Source organism: Delphinus delphis, chromosome 19 (genome assembly GCF_949987515.2).
Source record: "Delphinus delphis chromosome 19, mDelDel1.2, whole genome shotgun sequence".
NCBI classification, from domain to species: Eukaryota; Metazoa; Chordata; class Mammalia; order Artiodactyla; family Delphinidae; genus Delphinus; species Delphinus delphis.
The window spans coordinates 39087969-39114963 of record NC_082701.1 but is presented as its reverse complement, the minus strand read 5'-3'; the positions used below and the strand labels follow the sequence as shown (position 1 = coordinate 39114963).

At 42.2% G+C, this 26995-nt stretch overlaps 1 long non-coding RNA gene and 1 pseudogene across 1 annotated transcript; one reads left to right on the top strand and one right to left on the bottom strand.

The window, feature by feature from the left end:
• Positions 1 to 4476: 4476 nt before the first annotated feature.
• On the bottom strand, positions 4477 to 20816 carry LOC138413888 (uncharacterized). The gene is made up of 3 exons (XR_011246265.1): positions 20514 to 20816; positions 9625 to 11173; positions 4477 to 8963 (listed from the first exon to the last, which is right to left on the bottom strand). It is a non-coding gene; the product is annotated as an uncharacterized lncRNA (long non-coding RNA).
• LOC132414243 (schlafen family member 5-like) lies at positions 15566 to 26653 on the top strand (annotated as a pseudogene).
• The last annotated feature ends 342 nt before the right edge of the window (positions 26654 to 26995 follow it).

The following is a 26995-nucleotide window of genomic DNA, read 5'->3' as shown; positions in this document are numbered from 1 at the left end:
TATCTATGTTAATTCTGAGTCAATTTCAAATGGTTGGGCTTCCCTGGTGGCACAGTGGTTAAGAATCCGCCTGCCAATGCAGGGGACACAGGTTCGAGCCCTGGTCTAGGAACATCCCACATGCTGCAGAGCAACTAAGCCTGAGCGCCACAGCTACAGAGCCTGCGCTCTAGAGCCCGCCGGCGAGCCACAGCTACTGAAGCTCTGGCACCTAGAGCCCATGCTCCATAACAAGAGAAGCCACCGCAATGAGAAGCCCGCTGACCACAACGAAGAGTAGCCCCCTGCTCACCGCAACTAGAGAAAGCCTGGGCACAGCAAAGAATACCCAACGCAGCCAAAAATAAATAAATTAATAAATTTTTAAAAGTTATTTAAAAAATTTCAAGTGGTTATTTTCCTCTTAATAGTTGGTATTTTCCAGCTCCTTTGCAGACATGGTAATTAAAATTTTTTTTAACTTTTAATTAAAAAAATTTAAAAATCGTTTTAATTTTTTAAATTAAAAAAATTAAAACTTTTTAATTTTTAAAAATTAAAAAAAATTAATTTATTTATTAAAAACATTTTTTTGGCCATGCACATGCCACATGGCCTGAAGGATCTTAGTTCCCTGACCAGGGATGGAATCCATGCCCCCTGCAGTGGAAGTGTGGAGTCTTAACCACTGGACTGCCAGGGAAGTCCCACATGGTAATTTTTTGTTGGATGCTAGACATTGTGAGTTTTACCACTTTGGGTGCTGAATGTTTTTGTATTCTTATAAGTACTCATGAGCTTTGTTCTGAGACATGGTTAAGTTAATTGGAAATAGTTTGATCCTTTTGGATCTTGTTTTTAAGCTTTGTACACAGGACCAGAGCAGCATTTAGTCTAGGGTTCACTTTTTGCACCTACTGAGGCAAAACTCATCTGAGTACTCTACCTAATGCCCTGTGAATTTTGATGTCTTTCACTCTGGTTGGTAGGAGCAGATACTATTTCTGGCCCTATGTGAGCTCTAAGGCTTGTTCCCTCTAATACTTTGGGGTGAATATTTCTCCATTCTCAAGTGTTTCCTCACAGGCATAAGCTGATAAGTATTCAGCTGAGTACTCAAAAAGAATGCTTTGCAGATTTTAGAATTTTCTGTCTATGAAACTCTGTCCTCTTTGGTATTCTGCCTTACAATCTCTAGTTTTCTTGCCCTCCCTAGGGTCCCAACTCTGTATTCACCTCATGGAGACTGCCAAACTGTATCTGAGTTTTCACTCTCTGAACTATAGCCTAGAAACTTTCTGCAGGCAGTAAGCTGGGGCAGTGACCTCCACCTCATTAGTTTCCCATATCTCAGGGATCACAGTCCTAATTTCCAGTGTCTTGAGACCTGTTGTTTCATATATTTTGTCTGATTTTGCAGTTGTTTCAGAAGGGAGAGTAGAAAGTGGTCACTGTTACTCCATCGTGACCAGAAGCATCTAAGAAGACAATGAAGCAAGAAATTCTTTCTTAGGGAAAGAAATTTTAGCTTAAAAATAATAAACCTAGCCAAAATATTATTCTAGTACAAAGGCAGCTCATGGATTTTTTTGAACATGAAAGAATTCTATAAATACAAGACCCCTGATTCATTCTTGAAGAAAAATTATTCAGCGAGGAAATCCAGCTAAGCAGGCAATATGTGAAAATAAAGGATAATGGTAACTGGACTTTAAATCCATTAACATGTATATAATTAAGATATATAGGAATTATGACTATATAGGAATTATGGAAAAGAATGTTATAAACCTTGACAAAGTAAAAATATTTTTTATATCAGATAGATTTTTTGTTTCAAGCAACAAAAGCAGGCTCTGGATAATTTAAACAAACAACAATAAAAACTTTTACTGGAATCATGAGGGAGGACCACTCACAGAATCAGAAGACATGCTGACTATATAGGCCTTAGAGAAGACAGGTACCTGAGAGGTTCCAAGGATATAGATCACAGGTGTCAATTGGCTCCAATCATTTTCTTTACTTGGTTTATAAAGGTCAAATTATAGTCAGAGACTCGTATTTGTCTAGCTTGGATACCGTACTCAACTCTTAACTAGCATAGGGAAAACATCTTGGTTGAAAATCTCCGAAAGACTTGATGTAAAGTGGTTAGTTTGGTTAGTTCCCCAAAAGAATATCAGTTACTAAAGTAGGGTGGGAGGATGTTTGTTAGATCAAAACAACAGATACCCATTACAGTAATTAACAAAAGTAAGGGGATGGTAGGGGTAGTGAGGAAGTTTGACTGCTAATGTCATTTTTCATGGCAAGAAGTTGCTGGATGCTAATACATATTTCAAAATAACTTTAAAATGATTCCAAACATTTTAAACACTTCTGCAATTTAGTTATTTTAATATTGGATAACTCTTTCAGTAATTAAAAGTTCTTGGGCTAAAAAAAATTATATTCAGTAATTGTGTCTTCAATTTTATTAGTTGCTTTTTCTTCAGTTAAGTTCAAGCTAATTAAATGTAAAAATAATTTCAAAATAGTATGTGTAATATAGTTCCATTTAACATAACTAATTCTGTCTAGCTGTTTTTATACTTTATCAGATGTATTTAAAAAACAGCTCTGTGGAATTTAATATTGAATGTTTTTGGTTGCTTGGATTATGCGTGATTTGTTGCTTCCTTTTATCTTTCAGTATTACTGGAATTAATTCTATTGAGTTTGTACCTTTGTGTAAAGACCTTGAAGGTCACATGTTGGAATCTCTCTCTCAAAAGAAAATTCATAGAAATAGTGAAAAAGATATTTTAAAACATTACTATATACATAGTCACGCTCAAAAACAAGAAAAGCACCTCTTCATGGACCAAAAACTATGAGGCATTTGTACAAGTAGGAAAAAGTGAGGTAAACCATAGTAAAAAACAGAGGCTGCCACCACCTCAGGGCCAGGACAACCACTGTTGCAAAGCCAAGATTGAATCCCCCCCAGCCAGAAACTGTTACCCTGAGGCTGAGGCCAAATCCAATTTTCACCCACTTGGCCAGACCAAGGCCTAGAACTAAAATCCCATACTTCAGGGTTTCTCAGTGATGGCACTATTGGCAGTTTGGGCTGGATAATTCTTTGCTGTGAGGGGCCTTCCTGGGGATCATAAGATGTTTAGCAGCAAATCCTTCCGTCCCCAGTTGTGACAAGTAAAAATATCTCCAAATATTGCTAAATGTCCCCAGGGTGTGTGTGCAAAATCACCACCATCATACCTCCTTAGACTAAAAGAGTTTCCAGAATAGTGGGCAGGATATATAAGTCAAACATGTAACACACTATAGTAAAGATTCAGAACAGTAAAGATTTTTTTTAATCCTAAAGAGAAAAAAGTTTAGATAGTCTACAAAAAGAAGAATAAATTTGACAATAACTATTTCATGAGCAAGATTAGATGCAAAAAGAATATGGGCTGTATGATCAAAGTACTGTGGAAAAACAACTTTGAACTTAGACTTCTCTCCCTGATCAAACTATCATTAAGGTTGAGGGCAAAATAAATAAATTTTCAGACTTGCAACGACTAGGGATTAAAAAAAAATCAATCATAGCCCATCCCCTAAAGAATCACTGAATAATGTCCTTCTATGAGAGAAAAATGACCCAAGAAGAAAGCAGCTGTTTCAAGAATTCCACCATTTTGTCTTCCAGGTCACTTATCCGTTCTTCTGCCTCAGTTATTCTGCTATTGATTCCTTCTAGTGTAGTTTTCATTTCGGTTATTGTATTGTTCATCTCTGCTTGTTTGTTCTTTAATTCTTCTAGGTCTTTGTTAAACATTTCTTGCATCTTCTCGACCTTTGCCTCCATTCTTTTTCTGAGGTCCTAGATCATCTTCACTATCATTATTCTGAATTCTTTTTCTGGAAGGTTGCCTATATCCACTTCATTTAGTTGTTTTTCTGGGGTTTTATCTTGTTTCTTCATCTGGAACATAGCCCTCTGCCTTTTCATCTTGTCTTTCTGTGAATGTGGATTTTGTTCCACGGGCTGCAGGACTGTAGTTCTTCTTGCTTCTGCTGTCTGCCTTCTGGTGGATAAGGCTATCTAAGAGGCTTGTGCAAGTTTCCTGATGGGTGGGACTGATGGTGGGTAGAGCTGGCTGTTGCTCTCGAGGTTGCCTTCTAATGGATAAGAATAGCTAACATTTATGAAGCACTTCCTATGTTCTGAGCTCTTCACTTCCTGAACTCACTGAATTCTCACCACAACCCAATAAGGTATGTTTGTATGGTATTATCTCCATTCTTGCTAAAATGCAGTTTCATTCTTCAGAGATATAAATGGAGATCACCTTCAAAAACTCTTACCCTGAAGAGATGGGACACTTGAGACCGATGGATAGTTGTATCTGTGATAGAGCCAAGATGGATGAGAGGGTCAAGGTTATGCCTATCAAATGTTTACTGGACTTTTGCTTTCAAATGGGATGTGAACGCTCCCGTCACAACTTGGGTAGGTCACTTAAGCTCACTGTGACTCACTTTCCTCATCTCACTTTTCCTGTAGTTTCAGGCTGCCCTCTGAATCATAAAAAGGAAATAGACATGACCCCACTGTATCCTCACTGAGACAGGAAATAGACTACCTCCCTTTGGTTTCTAAAGCTCCACTTAAAATATGCCCTTGAGGCATCCTACCATTTGCAACAACAAGGATGAAACTTCAGGGCATTATGCTAATGAAGTAACTCAGGCAGAGGAAGACAAATACTTCAAGGTATCACTTAAATATGGAATCTAAAAGGCTAAACTCATAAAACAAGAGAGTAGAACAGTGGTTACCAGGGACTGGGAGGTGGGGGAAATGACAGCATCTTATTAAGATACTATCAAAAATGACATTAATGCCATGCTTTAATGAAAAGTTATGATATTTTGCAAACAAAAATCATAGTGAGAACAGAGACATTCTTTCATAATTCTGAAAAGCTCTGATATCTGGCTTAAGAGAAGACAGCTAGATCTCGTATCTGCTTCTGCATTCAGTCTGTTGCAATATCACATATCATAAAGCCTCTGGAAAACTCCATTGTACATTTGTGAAAAAATGAGACTGAAGAGGTAAATAATGTCTTGGTATTACAATGAAATTAGTTTTGACCTAGTGGCCCCTCAGAAAGGGTCTTGGTTCCTGAGACTACATCATGAGAACTGTTCTTAAATGTCCTATTTCTCTCAAGTTATTGTGGAATCTTCATGATTCTTTGCTGAATGGGGGAACATGTGAGTTAATGACTATTGTACTGTAATCTAATCACAGTTTTAGTTTCCTATGGCTGCTGTATCAAATTATCACAAATTTTGTGGCTTAAAGCAATGCAACTTTATTACCATACAGTTCCGGGGATCAGAGTCCAAAATGGGTCTCACTGCGCTACAATCAAGATGTCAGCAGGGGCTTCCCTGGTGGCGCAGTAGTTAAGAATCTGCCTGCCAATGCAGGGGACACGGGTTTGATCACTAGTCTGGCAAGATCCCACATGCTGCAGAGCAACTAGGCACATGCACCACAACTGCTGAAGCCCGCGCGCCTAGAGCCCGTGCTCCGAAATGAGAAGCCACCTCAACGAGAAGCCCATGCACCACAACGAAGAGTAGCCCCCACTCACCACAACTAGAGAAAGACTGCACGCAACAACGAAGACCCAACACAGCCAAAAATAAATTTATGTTTTAAAAATGTTAGCAGGACCGCATTCCTTTCTGGAGGCTTTAGGGGAGATTTTGTTTCTGGCTCTTCCAGACTCTAGGCTGCCAGCATTCCCTGGCTCATGACCCTTTCCGTCTTCAAAGCTAGCAATGGCTGGTCAAGTCTTCCTCAGGGTGCATCACTCTGACACTCACTCTTCTGTCTCCTCCTTCTCTATTTAAAGGACCTTGTGATTACTGTGAGCCCACCTAGATAATTCAGGATAATCTTATCATTTTAAGGTCAAGTAATTAGCAACCTTAATTCCCCCTGTAATCTTAATGCCCTTGCCACATAACATAACCTCTTCACACGTTCTGGGGATTGGGATGTGGACATCTTTAAGGGGCCATTATTGTGCTTATCACACTCATTCTCAATGAGCTAAAGATCTGAGGGAGGGTGTGGTGAGAAAATTCTGAGTCACACTTTCCCTTCCCTACACATGTAAAAGCAAATGGAGCATTGGGCTCATATCAGCTGGGCTCCTTCAGGAAAAGGATAATCACCCACTGGGACAGGAAAAACATCAGGATACTCTTGGATCTCTATGCGGGTGCTGGGAGGGCCAGAAAACCGATATTCCCTCCAACAACCTCTCTGATGTGTGATTTGTATAAACATTTGTAAGGGATGCCTCATCCCTCCTCCAAGTAAATTTTGTTTTGGTGAAGTTTCACCCCACTTTGTAAAATGGCAAATACTGCTCAAAATATTGTAACCATGTGTATAGAAAATTTACTTTTAAAATTTGTTATGGAGAAAAGTAAAAAAAGAAAATTGACAAATATGTCTTTGCCTGAAAAGTGAATGTTATAGACAAGTTGCTTGGATTTGAAAGAAAGACTGTGGAGGCACTGATAGGGCTCTATGCTAACACTTGTGGCTGCAATAACCCTCAGTCCCCTAGTAAGAATTTCAACATAAAAGTCTTACCAGCCACAATGTGACTGAGCATGGGGCCCCAGCATCAATCTCCGTGTGTCTCTCATGGAGAACGCTGAATCGGGTATCTATGAACCAAGACATACACGCCATGGCATGCAGCCTCCAACCATACTGTGACTTCAACCTCCTATGCTGGCAGAGGTCACCGACACGTGGCTGGCCTACGCAGTGATTCTCTTTAATATAGTGATTGTCTTTCTCTGAGAGACTGCCCAAACTAACTTATGAGGTCATATGTCCCTTTAACCCACCTCCCTTCTCATTAGCTTGCTCCTTTCTTAGCTTGTTGAAGGAAAAAAATGTAAATGTTGCATTAACCGCACGCATGCATGCGTGTGTGTGAGTGACCAGTAGTGGCTCTTGGCATTTCCTATTCTTGGCCAGAGCAAACACAAGAGTTTCACTTTTTTTTTTTTAATTAAGAAAAAATTTAATGAGTGAAAAAAGGGAGGGGGGAGTTGAAAATGTCTTTGTAGTCTAGTGAAGAGTTTCACTTTTAATCTTGAGAAAAATACTAAGAATTAATCATGTTCTGTATTCACTTCCCCCTCATCCCAAACAGACAAACATACAAACAACTGGAAAGGCCAACACTCCCTTTCTCCTGACCCTCCAGAAGCTTGAGACCAGGAGGGGGGCATGGGAGAGAGGGGCTGGAATCAGAAATGAACATGTAGTGGGGAGCAATTATGACCCCAAAGTGGGTGGGAGCTGAGGTCTTTTGTAGGAAAAGTTGAAGAGACCTGGATAATTTGGGGACCAACGGGGATGAAAAGAATAGTAAGCAGGAAGGACCCTGTTCACACAGCAGCTCACGGCATGATCTAGAGACAAAGATAATCTTTAAAACAAAATGTTTTAAAGGAGTTGGAGCAAGTTCTGCAGAATACACACAATTTACATATGATGCTATTTACATATGGTTTAAGTGTATATAAAATGTAAAAAAAGCCATGCATCAATGAGTGACATATATACCTGTAATAAAAGTATAAAGAACTACATGGGATACTAACTTAAAATTCAGAAAATTATACTGGTTATCAGGTGAGTAGGGGACAGGCTGGATGAGGGAAGGAAACCAGTGCGGGATACACACAGGTTCTGCTAATAATTTGTCATTTAAGCTGGTTAGTGAATACATAGGTGTTGAATGTATTATTATTTTTGTACTTTCATATACCTTAGCTATTTAACAATGCTTTTAAAAATTAAAGAACCATCCCCTAACCCCAGTCCCCAGAGATGACCACAGGTGATGTCCAGACGTTTCCCTCCACTATGATTTTCCAGTAACTGGCCAGCATCCCCGTTGTTCCCCTGGGCGGCCCCAGCTCGGCAGAATCCCTTGCTCAGCGGGGCCTTGTCCGTTCTGGGCAGTGATTTGAATGTGCTTGGGCAGCGAGTTAGACCCACCAGAGACGTTTGTAGTCCTAAGATGACCTTTTTCAAGCCCCTTTCCCATTAGCTAAAAGCTTCGGATACACCCCATCCCCAAAGGGTCTGGTTGGACCTGATCCTTGACCAGGTCTTGAGAAGTAAACTAGTAAAGTGAGAGTCCCCGGGCCAGACTGCAGCGGCTAAATCCCTGTCTGCCCCAGGCTCCATAGGCAGCCTCAGTTTCTTCAGCCCAGTTCACTCAGACCTCGAGTTCTTGGGGAGAAGGTGGGAGAGAGAGTGTTTGCTGGGAAGGCTCCAGTGGTCCATGTGAGCTGGAAGTGATGAGATGGAGAAACATCTATTTAAAAGAATTTTAACTGCTGATTTTGCTTTGTAAATAAATAAAAGACTTTTAAGAGGTCGGAGGAAGACAGGAGGGTGCCTCAGGGAGGGACCCGACAAAATGCTCCAAGGGTCCCCAAGGGTACTTACACCCCCGGGACCATGGCCTCCAATCAGTGCCCAGGCAGCCAGTTCCTCACCTCCTTCGCCACGCTGGGCCGCCCCTCTGGCTCTCCGCAAGGTCACCGCGGAGCAGTGGTGCGCCTCCAGCTCGTCCAAGTCCGGAGAGTCACAGGTGGAGTCTGAGCGAGCGTGGAGCCAGAACCTTTGCGAGCGCCCAGAACACGTTTGGTGATAGGATCAGGCTGGGTGAACTGAAAACTGATGGTTCTGCACAAGACTTGGGTGTGATGAGGTCTGCAGTGGACAGATGAATCAAAAGGACAGTTTCTCTTGTCTTTCACTGAAATTCCATCGTGTGAGCCTGGCGGAGTTCTCCCAAGTGACGACACTCTCGGCCCGTCTCCTTTGGAGTCCTTAGCAACAGTCATCACCCTTTTACAAATTCAAGTACCTTAAAAGAAAAGAGGCAGAATCAACTTTCTCCAGTTATGGGGTGGAGATGGAACGAAGGCAAAAGCTTCATTTACCGCATCGCGCTCAGCACAGCGCAGGGCCCAGGAAGGCAATTCAAGCCGGAGTCTAGGGGCACGGAGGCCTTGCGGGGGAGACAGCTGCAGAGTGCACTGAGCCTGGGTAGTCCCAGGAAGGGCTGGAGTGGGGCCGGGGAGGGCTGGGGGATGTGGGCTTGCATTGGGATCCCCTCTACCCCCGCCCACCTGGGTGGGGTAGAGAACTGCAAATCTCAAAAAAATTAATCAGAAAACACAGAAAAGCAACAAAGAAGCCCCCCCTCCCCAAAACAAAACGTTGCACCCATATACACCAAAGGTAACCAGGGCTGTTGTCCTTGCAGGAGTGGGCTTCCCGGTCCACAGAGGCGATACTGCTGGGCTGTCGCTCTGCCTCCAGTGCGGTCCTCCCTGTCACCTCCACTCCCGTGAGGGGTTACCGAGTGTAACTGATACAAGGCCCTCACCCAGAGGGTTCAAAACCTTTGCTTTGGAATCAGGAGGAGCATGCTGCAGAGGGGACACTTGGCAGGTAATGAGTCCCCCGCACTCCTCTGCGCAGGTCCTGAGAAGCTTGGCTTCTTTCCCTCCCCAGGTCCTCACCTGGTTCCCCGAGCAGGCTGTGGCACTGCCCTGGGAGATCTGGTTTGTTGGTTCTCAGGAGCAACTTCCAACAATAGGCGGACAGTGGAGGATCTGGCAGCTGGGACGCTTGGAACTCCAGGAGAGCCGGGGAGAGGATGAGGATGAGGTGCACAGTATCAGGGCCTAAATCTTACCAAACCATGTCTAGTAAAATTTCCCCATGGTTCAGAAGCACGAAGAACTTTAGAGGAAGCAACTAAACCAGACACCGAGGCTCCTAAAGATGAAGGCAGTGAGATGGTGGGCCTGGGGCAAATAAGTCAGTGTCCAGTTAATTACAAAAGGTTGTGTTCTGCAAACTGCCTGTAAGCCCCTGGCTTGGAATGTCAGTCCTCAAACCGTTAACAGCATGGGGCAGGGTGGGTGGGCTCCCAGGGTAGACCACAAAGCCCTGTATCCCCCATCAAGTGGCTAACTAGAGCTCTGGTGTGCTGTGTCTGCAGAGGCTAGGCTGTGGTGATTCCGTTCCCCTTCTGCACGTGACTGTCATAAGGAAATTCTTAAGGACTAGTGCAGTAGGGAGGGGATGCCTGACAGTGGGACTTCTGCGTTGGCTCCTCCCAGTTCCCAGACCCATGGTGGATCTCCAAAGGGCAGAGCCTCCAGGAGGGGATGGTGGCTGTGGATAACGTTTGCCTGGCCGTCCTCTATTGGAAGGTGGTGAGGCTATGCCTACCTTGATGGGGAAACAGAAACTGATTCCATTTCAGTCTGTCAGGGGTGGGGATGAGTTCTTTTGGCCAGAGAAGGAGGGAAGATAAGCCACTAAGCCTGACAGCTTCCTGTGACAGAAATGTTCATTTAAATGTCACAAGACTCTTCAAGTCTTTTGCTTAAATAAGAAAATGAGCAATCACAAATTTTAGGACCTTCTTGCAAGTGGACAAAGAGTGAAATAAGATGATCCGCTTGTGCCCTGATTATGAAATTTCACAGGTGTTTATGCCTATCAGAAAACAAATCAATTTCAGTATTGTCATGACAACAGAACATTAAGTAAACAATGGTTCATAGTTACAGTATCTTTCATGGCTAACACACAGGTTCACAGGCCAGAGTAACAGTCTCTAAAGAACAGGTGTCTTGGAAGACTCCTTTGCTAGAAAAAAAATCTACAAGGGCAATATTTTTTTTAATGTTTTATTTATTTTATTTATTTTTGGCTGCGTTGGGTCTTTGTTGCTATGCACGGGCTTTCTCTAGTTGCAGCGAGCGGGGGCTACTTTTCGTTGCAATATGTGGGCTTCTCATTGTGGTGTCTTCTCTTGTTGTGGAGCATGGGCTCTAGACACACAGGCTTCGGTAGTTGTGGCTCGCAGGCTCTAGAGCACAGGCTCAGTAGTTGTTGCACACAGGTTAAGTTGCTCCTCAGCATGTGGGATCTTCTCAGACCAGGGCTTGAACCCGCGTCCCCTGCACTGGCAGGCAGATTCTCAACCACTGTGCCACCAGGGAAGCCCCTACAAGGGCAATTTTATGAAATGCAATACTTTCTGTTTTAATGCACCTATAAGGGAGGAGACAGCATTTTCTCTTATTTTGTTGAGGTAATTTTCAGTAGTAGTTAGGAAGGCCTGCTGTTTTCCACACCAAGCACTAGATTTCCACTGAGAAAGGACTTGGCAGGCCTGAGAAGTGTAAATTTACAATATGTAAAACAAAGGACAGGGTGGGGTGGTGATTATTATCAAATGAATATGGCGGCAAAGGTCTCCACCTGGAGTATGTAGAATTTCAGACTCTATACCACTAATCTTATCATAGATTTAGTTTCTATGGAAAAAAACTTAACAATAGCAGGCACTTAAATATCCTACTGATTTTTGAGCTAATTATAGTAAGTCCCCTACATATGAACCTTCAAGTTTTGAACTTTCAAAGATGCGAATGTGCATTCACATGTCCAATCACGTTAGTTCACGTGTCTGTCGTACACTGTCACATGCTGCATCCTCTACAAGTGGTTGTGCTTTTGTGTACTTTACTGTATAGTACTGTATAGAACACAGTAGTATAGTATCTTTATTTCAAGCCCAGGATGTCCGGAAGTAAGTGTAAAAGCAGTGGTGATGTAGCTGGTACTACTGTACTTTTTAAGGTATTATACTGTAAGATTAGAAATGTTTTATTTTTTGTGTTTGTTTTTTATGTATCATTTGTGTGAAAAGTATTTAAATCTATTACAGTACAGTACGATATAGCCAATTGCGTTAGTTGGGTACCTCGGCTAACTTTGTTGGACTTACGAACAAACTGGACTTACGAACGTGCTCTCAGAACGGAACTCGTTCGTGTGTAGGGGACTTACTGTATAATAAAATATTTTTACTTATGTTTTCACATTCACATATGTAGTTTTTAATAGAGTTATTTGGGTATTTTTGACAAATAATAAACTGCACATAAAGTGTACAATTTCATAAATTTTGACATGTGAACATATCACTGCAATCAAGGTAGTGAACATATATACCATTCCCCAAAATGCTTTTTTGCAATCTCTCCCTCCCACTTCTCCATACCCTGCCACCATCCCTAAGAAACAATTGATTGGCTTCCTGTCGCTATAGAATAGTTTGCATTTTCTAGACTTTTATACAAATGGAATCAAATATGCACTCTTTTTTAGTTTGGCTTCTTTCACTCAGAATAATTATTCTGAGGTTTATTTATGTTGTGGGTACCAATAGTTCTTTCATTTTTTATTTCTGTATTGTATTTCATTGTATGGATAACTAAAATTTGTTTCTGTTGATGGGCATTTGGGTTGTTTCCAGTTTATGACTTTTACAAATAAAAGTGTTATGAACATTCATGTACAAGTCTTTGTACGGATATGTTTTCATTTCTCTTGGGTAAATACTTAGGAGTGGAATGACTGGGTCATACAGTAAATGTATAAAAATACCAAACTCTTTCCAAAAATGGTTGTACTTTATGTTCCTACCAGGAGTGTATGAGAGTTCCCTTTCCTCCATATCCTTGCAGACACCTGGTATGGTTAATAATTTTCCCCATTCTAATAGGTGTGTAGTTTTGTTTTGTTTTTAAAGATTTTTTTGATGTGGACCATCTTTTTTAAAGATTTTATTGAATTTGTTACAACATCGTTTCTGCTCTATGTTTTGGTTTGGGGTTTTTTTTGGCCACGAGGCATGAAGGATCTCAGCCACCTGACCAGGGATCGAACCCGCACCGCCCCACACTGGAAGGCAAAGTCCCAACCACTGGACCGCCAGGGAAGTCCCAGGTGTGCAGTTTTAATTGGTGTTTCCCTAATGACTAATGGTGCTATCTTACTGTAGTTTTTTTTTTTTAATGATATTTATTTATTTATTTATTTTTTGGCCACACTGCACAGTTTGTGGGATCTTAGTTCTCCAACCAGGGATTGAACCCATGCCCCCTGCAGTGGAAGCTTGAAGCCCTAACCACTGGGCAGCCAGGGAATTCCCTCTTTTACCCATTTTTAAATTGGGTTGTTTGTTTTCTTATTATTGCCTTTCAAGAGTTCTATATATAATCTAGATACAAGTTCTTAATCATATAATCATCTACAAATAGTTTCTTCTGGTCAAGGGCTCATATTTTCATTCTCTTAAGAGTGTCTTTCACTGTTAAGGAAACGTTCTTAAAGTCCAATATATCAATTTTTTCCTTTTATGTATTGTGCATTTAGTGTCAGCTTTAAGAAATGTTTGCTGAACTCAAGGTAAATATTTTCTCCTATGTTTTCCTCTAGAAGTTCTGAAGTTGAGAGACTGAATATACTAATGGACACTGGCCAGAACATATATAAAAACAGAACTCTGACTCACAACCTTGAGTTGTGACTCACAACTTGACACAACTCTGACTTCCCAACCAGCTTGGGAAGCCTAACCACAACGCCTGCAGCAGCTGGCCAAAAGTGGTCAGGACTTGCTCAACACCTGCTAGCGTCCTTAACTTCTGCCCCCACTCCAACTCAGGACCAACCGAAGAAAGCCAAATAGGGTCTCCAAACCAGTGACATGAGATGCCCCACTTCCAGTAAGCCCGCTTCCAGCTTCCCTAGATCAACAAACTCAGATCAGAGCATCCCTGAGCCTTCTCTCTCTCTTTTCACTATAAAGCTTCCACATTCCTCTGCCTGTGCTTGAGTTTCTGCCATCATAAGTGATGGTGGCCAATTCCCTTGATATAGTGAGCTCTGAGAAAATAGCCTCTGCTTGTTCTCATGTGGGCAGTCTTCATTTATTTCCACATGATTTTCGGTCTTACATTTAGGTCTATGACACATTTTAAGTATATTTTTGTAAGTGGGGTAAATATGAGTTGAGGTTCATTTCTTTTGTATGAAGATATCCAATGGTTCCAGTCCTATTTGCTGGGACAACTGGACTGCATTTAGGAAATGCTGAAACCCACCTCAACCTGACAGCCTGGTTGTTCCAAACAAATAGTCAATAATTTGTAAGTTCCAAACAAATTTATATATATATATATATATATATATATATATATATATATATATATAAAAATATATATATAAAAATACATATATATAACGTATACAATAAATTTCTATTACAAAAACATATAATATATTAAAGTATATGATATACATTTTTTTTCCACAAGATGGGAACTGCACGAACCAGAGGAAGCTAAAGAATCTGTTCCATTACAATAAGGATAAATTATCAACGCAATCAGATTTTCTGCTTCCAAAAATTGGGCTATAAAGTAATCTGAGGCCTTCCCTGGTGGCGCGGTGGTTAAGAATCCACCTGCCAATGCAGGGGACACAGGTTCGAGCCCTGGTCCGGGAAGATCCCACATGCCGCGGAGCAACTAAGCCCGTGCACCACAACTACTGAGCCTGCGAGCCACAACAACTGAAGCCTGCGTGCCTACAGCCCGTGCTCTGCAACGAGAAGCCACCACAATAAGAAGCCTGCGCACCACAACAGAGAGTAGCCCCCACTCGCCACAACTAGAGAAAGCCCGTGCACAGCAATGAAGACCCAACAAAGCCAAAAATAAATAAATAAAATAAATAAATTTATTAAAAATAATAATAATCTGAGACTGCCCAGGTCTCAGTGAGAGAGGAAAGACAAAGCACCAAGAAAAACAATACACATCAGCACACCCTAGAGACACTCTGAAAGCTCTTCAATTGCCAAGGAGAACCTGGCAGAAACTGTTACCAAAATCACAGCATAAAAATCACCTCTTGACCGTTTCTCTGGTGGCAGTGGGCTTCCACCACACTTAGCTCCTCAACCTGCCCTGCATACTTAATCCCTGCATGAATCTGGCCTCAAGCTCTGTGGGAATAAATGAAGTGAACAACTTCAGAAGAATGGCCTCAAACTGTCCATTTTCCCACCTTCCCTATCCTTGGCCTATTCTAATGGTGTATCTTCCTGTTTTTTAGAACATTTCAGGGTAAGAACAGGAAAAGTGCTGAGAAGATGAGTCTCAAGATTGATTTGGAGGGACTTCCCTGGTGGTGCAGTGGTTAGGAATCCGCCTGCCGATGCAAGGAACATGGGTTCAAGCCCTGGTCCAGGAAGATCCCACATGACACGGAGCAACTAAGCCCATGTTCCACAACTACTGAGCCTGTGCTGTAGAGCCCGTGAGCCACAACTACTGAGCCCATGCCACAACTACTGAGCCTGCGTTCAAGAGCCCGTGAGCCACAACTACTGAAGACCACGTGCCTAGAGCCCATGCTCTGCAACAAGAGAAGCCACCTCAATGAGAAGCCCACATACTGCAACAAAGAGTAGCCCCTGCTCGCTGCAACTAGAGAAAGCCTGCACGCAGCAACAAACACTCCATGTGGCCAGAAATAAAAATACATAAATTTATTTTTAAAAAATTGATTTGGAAATGAACTTTGTATGTTTTAAATGCAGGAAAAGTCACCCCTGGGAATGAGCAAAGGAGTGGAATGAACCCTAAACTGCAGAAGAAACAGCATGAAAGCATCGTGCATGCAATATGTGCTCTGCTGAATTCCGGAGGGGGAGTGGTCAAGGCTCCACAAGGCTCTATAGAACAAAGACTATAATTATGATAGTCATGGAGTAGGATTGTATCTGCCTTCAACTTTCAAAGGCTATTTAGATGAGATGCAGCAGGGATATCTCTTTTTGATCTTTGTGAAATCATGGATGCCAAAGGCCTCTGGTATATGATTTGCTTACCTGTGCTCCTCTTTGTGCCACAGACATAGAACATGTACTAATGTCATGAATTCTCAGGAAGCACTGGCATTCCCCAAAGGCAGGATTCAGACTCTTACAAATATTAATGATTCCAATTCATTAAGTCCACAGAAATTTCAGGTTCGTGTACAAAATGAAGGTAACATAAAGGCTTCAGCTTCTGCTTTATTTGATAGCACTCACCACCTTCAGTACCAGGAAAAGTTCAACTTTACTAAGTCCACACGCGTTGAATTTAAGATGTTCTCAACAGAGATGACACAATGCTTTACCCAAGTGTGTTTCTGCATTTGCAAACACTGAGGTAGGGTAAGTATTTTTTGGCCTGCATGATGAGACCCATCAAGTCACTGGATGTGAAAAAGAGAAAACACATCTTGCCACCTTGAGGGCTTCTACTGATCGCTATATTAGGAAGTTACCAGTCCATCATTTCTGTACACAGAGGCGTGAGATAAAATATGCCACAAAATTCGTTGCAGTACACAAGCAGGGGGCCCTCCATGGATATGTCTGTGCAGTCAGCATGGAACGATTCTGCTGTGCAGTGTTTGCCAAAGTGCATAATTCCTGGTGGGTGAAGGACAATCGTGTGAGAGAGCTGGCCACAAGGAATGGGAATAGAATCATCAATGATTTTAATGTTTGCTGAGATGGGAGGAGGTGAGGAAGGAGGAAAGGGAGATATTATTTTAGAATCTGGGAAAAGAGAGGTACCCTCAGAGTTGCAGATGCCTGACATTAATTCCTATAGATACAGTTGGTGGGTCATTGCCCCTCTTTCCCTCTGCCCATCTTGAATATCCTGCATTCAACAAATAGATGCTCTGGCCTAGTAGACCCACTAGAGGTTGGTGCAGAAGGCTGTTTGACCTAGCAATTTCTGTTTCCACATCCTTTCTTGTGTTCATATTCAAGTCTCTTCTTTCCCTTTCTAATTATGAACTCACATTTACTTATACAGGAAATTCCTTTTTCACATGTACCTATGTGTCTTCTTTAATTTACTGTCACTTTTCCTTGCCTCTGCATTCTTGTAATGGTTCCCTCATCAAATATTCTCCCTTTCTCATAGCCTCACTTCCATTTTTGAACAAAAACACAATCAAACCTCTCTTCTCTCACTTTTCCTTTCAAAAGCCCACATGTGATGCTAACCATGACTGATAGGCTGAAGAGTAGTGTTGGTGATATGCATGCACCTTGGAAAAGGAAAGCCTGAGATAATATCAGACAAAAGAAAATCAATCGTAACTTCAAGAAGAGTCCAGAAAAACAAAGTCCCTTTCAGGATCTTCTCAGAAATCTATATTCATTGACCTTCACATCTTCTAGTCATATTTTTTTTAAAAATATAAGCACTATATATATAGTGCTTATACTTATAATATATATATACATATCCATATATATATATTTAGAGATATGCTCAGGAGTGCTCATAGACTCACTATCTGCAATGGCCCCAAACAGGAAAACAACCAAATTATTTATTGACACAACAATGGATAAATGTATTATAGTATATTTGCATAATGGAGTATTATTCAGCAGTGAAAACGAAACAGGGATAGAGTAGGATAATTAAATAGTTTAGAAATCCCACCAGAGGATTAAAGACAAAGAGGGAATTTTAAGGGAGTTTGGGAGACTGCTGTAAGCTAATGAGCACTCAAGAAAAGAATCCAGTAACTTAGCAACAATCTACACTACCTTGAAGGAAGACCAGGTGCATCCAAGCACCAGGCACACTCAAGCTACAAGTTCTTACAGTTAAAACACAAGACAATAGACATGGGGTTTGAATCTTGTTACATGAAGTCACGGAGTTAATGATCCTTGACGAGTAGCATTTCTGCATGTAGCCAAGAGAGGAATAGGTGAAAGGAGAAAGAAAGTAGGTGAAGGGGGACATTATACTGAAACCTGAATGAATTACCACATTTTAGTATATGTTACCACACTTTTGCTAATATACATACGATTTGAATAGCGCCATGACAGTCCCGGTTAGATCATATAGGGTTCAAGGAGGATCTAATGATGTAAGCCTGTAACAGGGGCGGGGCAGGCATGAAGTTGCTAGTGTGTGACCCTTAGCATGGTGGTTAGAGGTCCCACACATGTAACAGTCAGTCACACAGGTCCTGGAGGCAGAGTATGGTAAGAGGCAGATCGTGGCCTTCTCCCCAGGGCCCTCCAGGCCCTCCAGCCTCAGGACTGGCAGGTGAGCTGGGGGTCCTGGGGACAGGCTGAGGGCTGTGTCCTGCAGAGCTCCAGAGCCCTCTCCATGGCCACCCACTGGTCGAGCCTGGGCACTGGTGGAAAGACCCAGACCAAGTGCTGGACGAACGTTCCCATGCAGGGTAACTGGCCCGCCCAGGGACTCCCTCTTAGCCAGGGCCTGGGCCTCAGAGGGTGAAAGCTGAGCCTTAGGACCTTGCCCTTTCTTGTCAGAACAGAGAATAACATTTGTTTTGGTGGAGGTTTACAGGAACATTGTGACCTGCCCGTGACCTGACCTCAAGAACAAGGGATCTGGTGCTTCCCTGGTGGCGCAGTGGTTAAGAATCCACCTGCCAATGCAGGGGACACGGGGTTCGAGCCCTGGTCTGGGAAGATCCCACATGCTGTGGAACAACTAAGCCTGTGCGCCACAACTACTGAGCCTGTGCTCTAGAGCCCACGTGCCACAACTACTGAAGCCCATGCACCTAGAGCCCGTGCTCCGCAATGAGAAGCCACCGCGATGAGAAGCCCGTGCAACAAAACGATGAGTAGGCTCCCCTCGCCACAACTAGAGAAAGTCCGCGTGCAGCAACGAAGACCCAACACAGCCAAAAATAACATAAATAAAAACAAATTTTAAAAGAACAAAGGATCTGACACCAAGAAGTTTGCAACAACTAACCACACCCCTGTAGCTATAGGGTCGGCTTTCCTATAAAAGGGCTTTGCTGAAAGTTTTCGGGGAGTTCAGGGTTTTAAAGGCATGAGCCACCAGTCTCCTTGCATGGCCCTGCAATAAAACTTTCTCTGCTCCAAACTCCTACATTTTGGGATTGTTTGGCCTCACTGTGCGTCGGGCACATATGAAGAAGGTGGTCTTCTCCCCTCCCCACTCTTTCTTTGATTACAAAAATGCAGCCCCTTTTGTTCTCAGGGTTGCGCTCCCTTGCCTGCCCGCTTGTATCTCCCACAAGTGTCCTATGCTAATAAACTCAGCTTACCACTCTGCCTCATGCTGAATTCTTTCTGCAAGGAGAAAAAAGAACCTGAGCTTCAGTTTAAGTCCTGACACCAAGTGAGCGGTTTTAATTAAAAGACAGTGGGTCTGAATCCCCTCCTAAAACAGGGATCCTGGGTTCAAGTTCCAGTCCCATCCGAGAAGGACTGTGGCTTCAGACAGAGCCTGCTCAGGGCACTCATAACTCTGACAAAAACTCTAACAAATCTGAACCAGTAAATAAAATATACAATGTTAGAAACTAAATGATTTGATAATAGGAGTGATTTTAAGGCAGTTTATAATACACTCCTTGGGTCTTTTGTGAGAAAAAACCGAGAAGATTCTTAATTTATTTGAAAGAAAATAGTCAATGTCGAAATTTAAGGGGAGATTACAGGATTTTTAAACTGTGGTTGTGGCTTTAAATACATATTATACAATGTATTTGACTAAGTCTTGTCTCGTAAAAATCTTGTTTTAAAGAATAAATTAGCAGCTCCCCAAATTCAGATAATATAAAGATTTTAAAAATCTTAATTAAACTTAAAAATTCACTCTCAGAGTTTTCAACGATCCTCTCCAAAACGTGCTCCTGCTGCCTACTGAACTTTTGTTTCAGGGAATACCAAGGCAGACCACCACGGGACCCTCCTCCAACTCGTGGGCCCTCGAGCTCCTCAACGGGGCAGAAGGAGCAAGGCCCAGGTGGCGGCCCCACGGAGGCCAGATCCGGGGGTGGGTCTCAAGGTTGCCACCCAAGCCCGGCTTTCTGAAAGGGGACAAGGGTCTGGACACTGACGACCAGCTGGCGCAGGGGTCCCACAAGTGTCTGCTCGACAGCGCTGCACAGCGGTCACGGGGTCCTGGTATTTCAACCCGCAAGTCGACTTCGAGCTTTGCTTTGGAACGACCCTCCAGGACAAATGAACATGAACTTAAAGGAAAAGCTGGCCGCACCCCCATGCCGCGTTTTTAAAGCTGTTCATCTTGCGCTGACTTGAGCCCGTAATCCCTGGGAGGTCCCGTCCTTCCAACAGTCACTCGGGGCGGTGCCGCAAGCGGTTTACAACCCAAGTCCACAAATTCAATCCGCAAGTCTAGGCGTTTGCTCAGCGGCACGGGCACCCGCACCAGCACGGGGCTGCACTCGGAAGACGAGACACCGCGCGGGCTCTGAACGCCGTCCGCACCTCGGCCACCCGAAGCCGGAGACCGGGAGTCCCGGCAGAGACCCGACCAGCCACCCGCGAGGAGGCCAGACCAGCCACGGCCCCGGCCGAACGCCGCCCTTTCCCCACCCCGCGGAGCCCAGCCTCCCGAGGGTCCCCCTGCAGGTGCCCCGTCCCTGCAGGCGCCCCCCACTCGCCAGGGCCCCCATTTTTCCCCCAGCTCACCGTGCAAGCTCTCCTCCTGCAGCCCGGGGTTCTCGCTCCGTGAATGCGGTGAGGAGAAGGAGCTTCCGGGGGGCGGGGGTCAACGTCGAGGTCGGCGTTAACGTGAGGTTGGGGTCGGCGTCCGGGTCGACGTCTGGCTCAAAGTCCGGGTCGACGTCGGGGTCAAAGTCCGCGTCGGCGGGCGGGAGCTGGGGCTGGAGCTGGGGCTGGAGCTGGTGCGGGAGAGGGAGCGGGAACCCCGGGCCCAGCTGCTTGAGCGCTTCCCCCACTGACTTCCAATGTATTTTCTATACCCCTTACTCTCCTCAGGTACTCCAGTTATGTGTGTATAAGGCCACTTGACTTTGTTCTACACCTCACTGATGTTCTGTGCTTAAAATATGTTTTCTGTGCTGTTTCTGTTGCTACGTCTTCAAGTTACTAATGTTTTCTTCTGCATGCATTGTCTAATGTGTCGTTAATCACATTCACTATATTTTTCACCTCAGATAGTTTCATCTTCTAGTCTTTCTCTAGAAGCTTGATTTGGATTCTCTTTTAATATTTTCCGTGTTTCTATTTAACATGTTTAATTTTTCTTCTAGTTTCTTGAACATATGGAATACAGTTAAAACGTATATTTTAATGTTGTAGTCTCTTAATTATATATCTATGTTAATTCTGAGTCAATTTCAAATGGTTGGGCTTCCCTGGTGGCACAGTGGTTAAGAATCCGCCTGCCAATGCAGGGGACACAGGTTCGAGCCCTGGTCTAGGAACATCCCACATGCTGCAGAGCAACTAAGCCTGAGCGCCACAGCTACAGAGCCTGCGCTCTAGAGCCCGCCGGCGAGCCACAGCTACTGAAGCTCTGGCACCTAGAGCCCATGCTCCATAACAAGAGAAGCCACCGCAATGAGAAGCCCGCTGACCACAACGAAGAGTAGCCCCCTGCTCACCGCAACTAGAGAAAGCCTGGGCACAGCAAAGAATACCCAACGCAGCCAAAAATAAATAAATTAATAAATTTTTAAAAGTTATTTAAAAAATTTCAAGTGGTTATTTTCCTCTTAATAGTTGGTATTTTCCAGCTCCTTTGCAGACATGGTAATTAAAATTTTTTTTAACTTTTAATTAAAAAAATTTAAAAATCGTTTTAATTTTTTAAATTAAAAAAATTAAAACTTTTTAATTTTTAAAAATTAAAAAAAATTAATTTATTTATTAAAAACATTTTTTTGGCCATGCACATGCCACATGGCCTGAAGGATCTTAGTTCCCTGACCAGGGATGGAATCCATGCCCCCTGCAGTGGAAGTGTGGAGTCTTAACCACTGGACTGCCAGGGAAGTCCCACATGGTAATTTTTTGTTGGATGCTAGACATTGTGAGTTTTACCACTTTGGGTGCTGAATGTTTTTGTATTCTTATAAGTACTCATGAGCTTTGTTCTGAGACATGGTTAAGTTAATTGGAAATAGTTTGATCCTTTTGGATCTTGTTTTTAAGCTTTGTACACAGGACCAGAGCAGCATTTAGTCTAGGGTTCACTTTTTGCACCTACTGAGGCAAAACTCATCTGAGTACTCTACCTAATGCCCTGTGAATTTTGATGTCTTTCACTCTGGTTGGTAGGAGCAGATACTATTTCTGGCCCTATGTGAGCTCTAAGGCTTGTTCCCTCTAATACTTTGGGGTGAATATTTCTCCATTCTCAAGTGTTTCCTCACAGGCATAAGCTGATAAGTATTCAGCTGAGTACTCAAAAAGAATGCTTTGCAGATTTTAGAATTTTCTGTCTATGAAACTCTGTCCTCTTTGGTATTCTGCCTTACAATCTCTAGTTTTCTTGCCCTCCCTAGGGTCCCAACTCTGTATTCACCTCATGGAGACTGCCAAACTGTATCTGAGTTTTCACTCTCTGAACTATAGCCTAGAAACTTTCTGCAGGCAGTAAGCTGGGGCAGTGACCTCCACCTCATTAGTTTCCCATATCTCAGGGATCACAGTCCTAATTTCCAGTGTCTTGAGACCTGTTGTTTCATATATTTTGTCTGATTTTGCAGTTGTTTCAGAAGGGAGAGTAGAAAGTGGTCACTGTTACTCCATCGTGACCAGAAGCATCTAAGAAGACAATGAAGCAAGAAATTCTTTCTTAGGGAAAGAAATTTTAGCTTAAAAATAATAAACCTAGCCAAAATATTATTCTAGTACAAAGGCAGCTCATGGATTTTTTTGAACATGAAAGAATTCTATAAATACAAGACCCCTGATTCATTCTTGAAGAAAAATTATTCAGCGAGGAAATCCAGCTAAGCAGGCAATATGTGAAAATAAAGGATAATGGTAACTGGACTTTAAATCCATTAACATGTATATAATTAAGATATATAGGAATTATGACTATATAGGAATTATGGAAAAGAATGTTATAAACCTTGACAAAGTAAAAATATTTTTTATATCAGATAGATTTTTTGTTTCAAGCAACAAAAGCAGGCTCTGGATAATTTAAACAAACAACAATAAAAACTTTTACTGGAATCATGAGGGAGGACCACTCACAGAATCAGAAGACATGCTGACTATATAGGCCTTAGAGAAGACAGGTACCTGAGAGGTTCCAAGGATATAGATCACAGGTGTCAATTGGCTCCAATCATTTTCTTTACTTGGTTTATAAAGGTCAAATTATAGTCAGAGACTCGTATTTGTCTAGCTTGGATACCGTACTCAACTCTTAACTAGCATAGGGAAAACATCTTGGTTGAAAATCTCCGAAAGACTTGATGTAAAGTGGTTAGTTTGGTTAGTTCCCCAAAAGAATATCAGTTACTAAAGTAGGGTGGGAGGATGTTTGTTAGATCAAAACAACAGATACCCATTACAGTAATTAACAAAAGTAAGGGGATGGTAGGGGTAGTGAGGAAGTTTGACTGCTAATGTCATTTTTCATGGCAAGAAGTTGCTGGATGCTAATACATATTTCAAAATAACTTTAAAATGATTCCAAACATTTTAAACACTTCTGCAATTTAGTTATTTTAATATTGGATAACTCTTTCAGTAATTAAAAGTTCTTGGGCTAAAAAAAATTATATTCAGTAATTGTGTCTTCAATTTTATTAGTTGCTTTTTCTTCAGTTAAGTTCAAGCTAATTAAATGTAAAAATAATTTCAAAATAGTATGTGTAATATAGTTCCATTTAACATAACTAATTCTGTCTAGCTGTTTTTATACTTTATCAGATGTATTTAAAAAACAGCTCTGTGGAATTTAATATTGAATGTTTTTGGTTGCTTGGATTATGCGTGATTTGTTGCTTCCTTTTATCTTTCAGTATTACTGGAATTAATTCTATTGAGTTTGTACCTTTGTGTAAAGACCTTGAAGGTCACATGTTGGAATCTCTCTCTCAAAAGAAAATTCATAGAAATAGTGAAAAAGATATTTTAAAACATTACTATATACATAGTCACGCTCAAAAACAAGAAAAGCACCTCTTCATGGACCAAAAACTATGAGGCATTTGTACAAGTAGGAAAAAGTGAGGTAAACCATAGTAAAAAACAGAGGCTGCCACCACCTCAGGGCCAGGACAACCACTGTTGCAAAGCCAAGATTGAATCCCCCCCAGCCAGAAACTGTTACCCTGAGGCTGAGGCCAAATCCAATTTTCACCCACTTGGCCAGACCAAGGCCTAGAACTAAAATCCCATACTTCAGGGTTTCTCAGTGATGGCACTATTGGCAGTTTGGGCTGGATAATTCTTTGCTGTGAGGGGCCTTCCTGGGGATCATAAGATGTTTAGCAGCAAATCCTTCCGTCCCCAGTTGTGACAAGTAAAAATATCTCCAAATATTGCTAAATGTCCCCAGGGTGTGTGTGCAAAATCACCACCATCATACCTCCTTAGACTAAAAGAGTTTCCAGAATAGTGGGCAGGATATATAAGTCAAACATGTAACACACTATAGTAAAGATTCAGAACAGTAAAGATTTTTTTTAATCCTAAAGAGAAAAAAGTTTAGATAGTCTACAAAAAGAAGAATAAATTTGACAATAACTATTTCATGAGCAAGATTAGATGCAAAAAGAATATGGGCTGTATGATCAAAGTACTGTGGAAAAACAACTTTGAACTTAGACTTCTCTCCCTGATCAAACTATCATTAAGGTTGAGGGCAAAATAAATAAATTTTCAGACTTGCAACGACTAGGGATTAAAAAAAAATCAATCATAGCCCATCCCCTAAAGAATCACTGAATAATGTCCTTCTATGAGAGAAAAATGACCCAAGAAGAAAGCAGCTGTTTCAAGAATTCCACCATTTTGTCTTCCAGGTCACTTATCCGTTCTTCTGCCTCAGTTATTCTGCTATTGATTCCTTCTAGTGTAGTTTTCATTTCGGTTATTGTATTGTTCATCTCTGCTTGTTTGTTCTTTAATTCTTCTAGGTCTTTGTTAAACATTTCTTGCATCTTCTCGACCTTTGCCTCCATTCTTTTTCTGAGGTCCTAGATCATCTTCACTATCATTATTCTGAATTCTTTTTCTGGAAGGTTGCCTATATCCACTTCATTTAGTTGTTTTTCTGGGGTTTTATCTTGTTTCTTCATCTGGAACATAGCCCTCTGCCTTTTCATCTTGTCTTTCTGTGAATGTGGATTTTGTTCCACGGGCTGCAGGACTGTAGTTCTTCTTGCTTCTGCTGTCTGCCTTCTGGTGGATAAGGCTATCTAAGAGGCTTGTGCAAGTTTCCTGATGGGTGGGACTGATGGTGGGTAGAGCTGGCTGTTGCTCTCGAGGTTGCCTTCTAATGGATAAGAATAGCTAACATTTATGAAGCACTTCCTATGTTCTGAGCTCTTCACTTCCTGAACTCACTGAATTCTCACCACAACCCAATAAGGTATGTTTGTATGGTATTATCTCCATTCTTGCTAAAATGCAGTTTCATTCTTCAGAGATATAAATGGAGATCACCTTCAAAAACTCTTACCCTGAAGAGATGGGACACTTGAGACCGATGGATAGTTGTATCTGTGATAGAGCCAAGATGGATGAGAGGGTCAAGGTTATGCCTATCAAATGTTTACTGGACTTTTGCTTTCAAATGGGATGTGAACGCTCCCGTCACAACTTGGGTAGGTCACTTAAGCTCACTGTGACTCACTTTCCTCATCTCACTTTTCCTGTAGTTTCAGGCTGCCCTCTGAATCATAAAAAGGAAATAGACATGACCCCACTGTATCCTCACTGAGACAGGAAATAGACTACCTCCCTTTGGTTTCTAAAGCTCCACTTAAAATATGCCCTTGAGGCATCCTACCATTTGCAACAACAAGGATGAAACTTCAGGGCATTATGCTAATGAAGTAACTCAGGCAGAGGAAGACAAATACTTCAAGGTATCACTTAAATATGGAATCTAAAAGGCTAAACTCATAAAACAAGAGAGTAGAACAGTGGTTACCAGGGACTGGGAGGTGGGGGAAATGACAGCATCTTATTAAGATACTATCAAAAATGACATTAATGCCATGCTTTAATGAAAAGTTATGATATTTTGCAAACAAAAATCATAGTGAGAACAGAGACATTCTTTCATAATTCTGAAAAGCTCTGATATCTGGCTTAAGAGAAGACAGCTAGATCTCGTATCTGCTTCTGCATTCAGTCTGTTGCAATATCACATATCATAAAGCCTCTGGAAAACTCCATTGTACATTTGTGAAAAAATGAGACTGAAGAGGTAAATAATGTCTTGGTATTACAATGAAATTAGTTTTGACCTAGTGGCCCCTCAGAAAGGGTCTTGGTTCCTGAGACTACATCATGAGAACTGTTCTTAAATGTCCTATTTCTCTCAAGTTATTGTGGAATCTTCATGATTCTTTGCTGAATGGGGGAACATGTGAGTTAATGACTATTGTACTGTAATCTAATCACAGTTTTAGTTTCCTATGGCTGCTGTATCAAATTATCACAAATTTTGTGGCTTAAAGCAATGCAACTTTATTACCATACAGTTCCGGGGATCAGAGTCCAAAATGGGTCTCACTGCGCTACAATCAAGATGTCAGCAGGGGCTTCCCTGGTGGCGCAGTAGTTAAGAATCTGCCTGCCAATGCAGGGGACACGGGTTTGATCACTAGTCTGGCAAGATCCCACATGCTGCAGAGCAACTAGGCACATGCACCACAACTGCTGAAGCCCGCGCGCCTAGAGCCCGTGCTCCGAAATGAGAAGCCACCTCAACGAGAAGCCCATGCACCACAACGAAGAGTAGCCCCCACTCACCACAACTAGAGAAAGACTGCACGCAACAACGAAGACCCAACACAGCCAAAAATAAATTTATGTTTTAAAAATGTTAGCAGGACCGCATTCCTTTCTGGAGGCTTTAGGGGAGATTTTGTTTCTGGCTCTTCCAGACTCTAGGCTGCCAGCATTCCCTGGCTCATGACCCTTTCCGTCTTCAAAGCTAGCAATGGCTG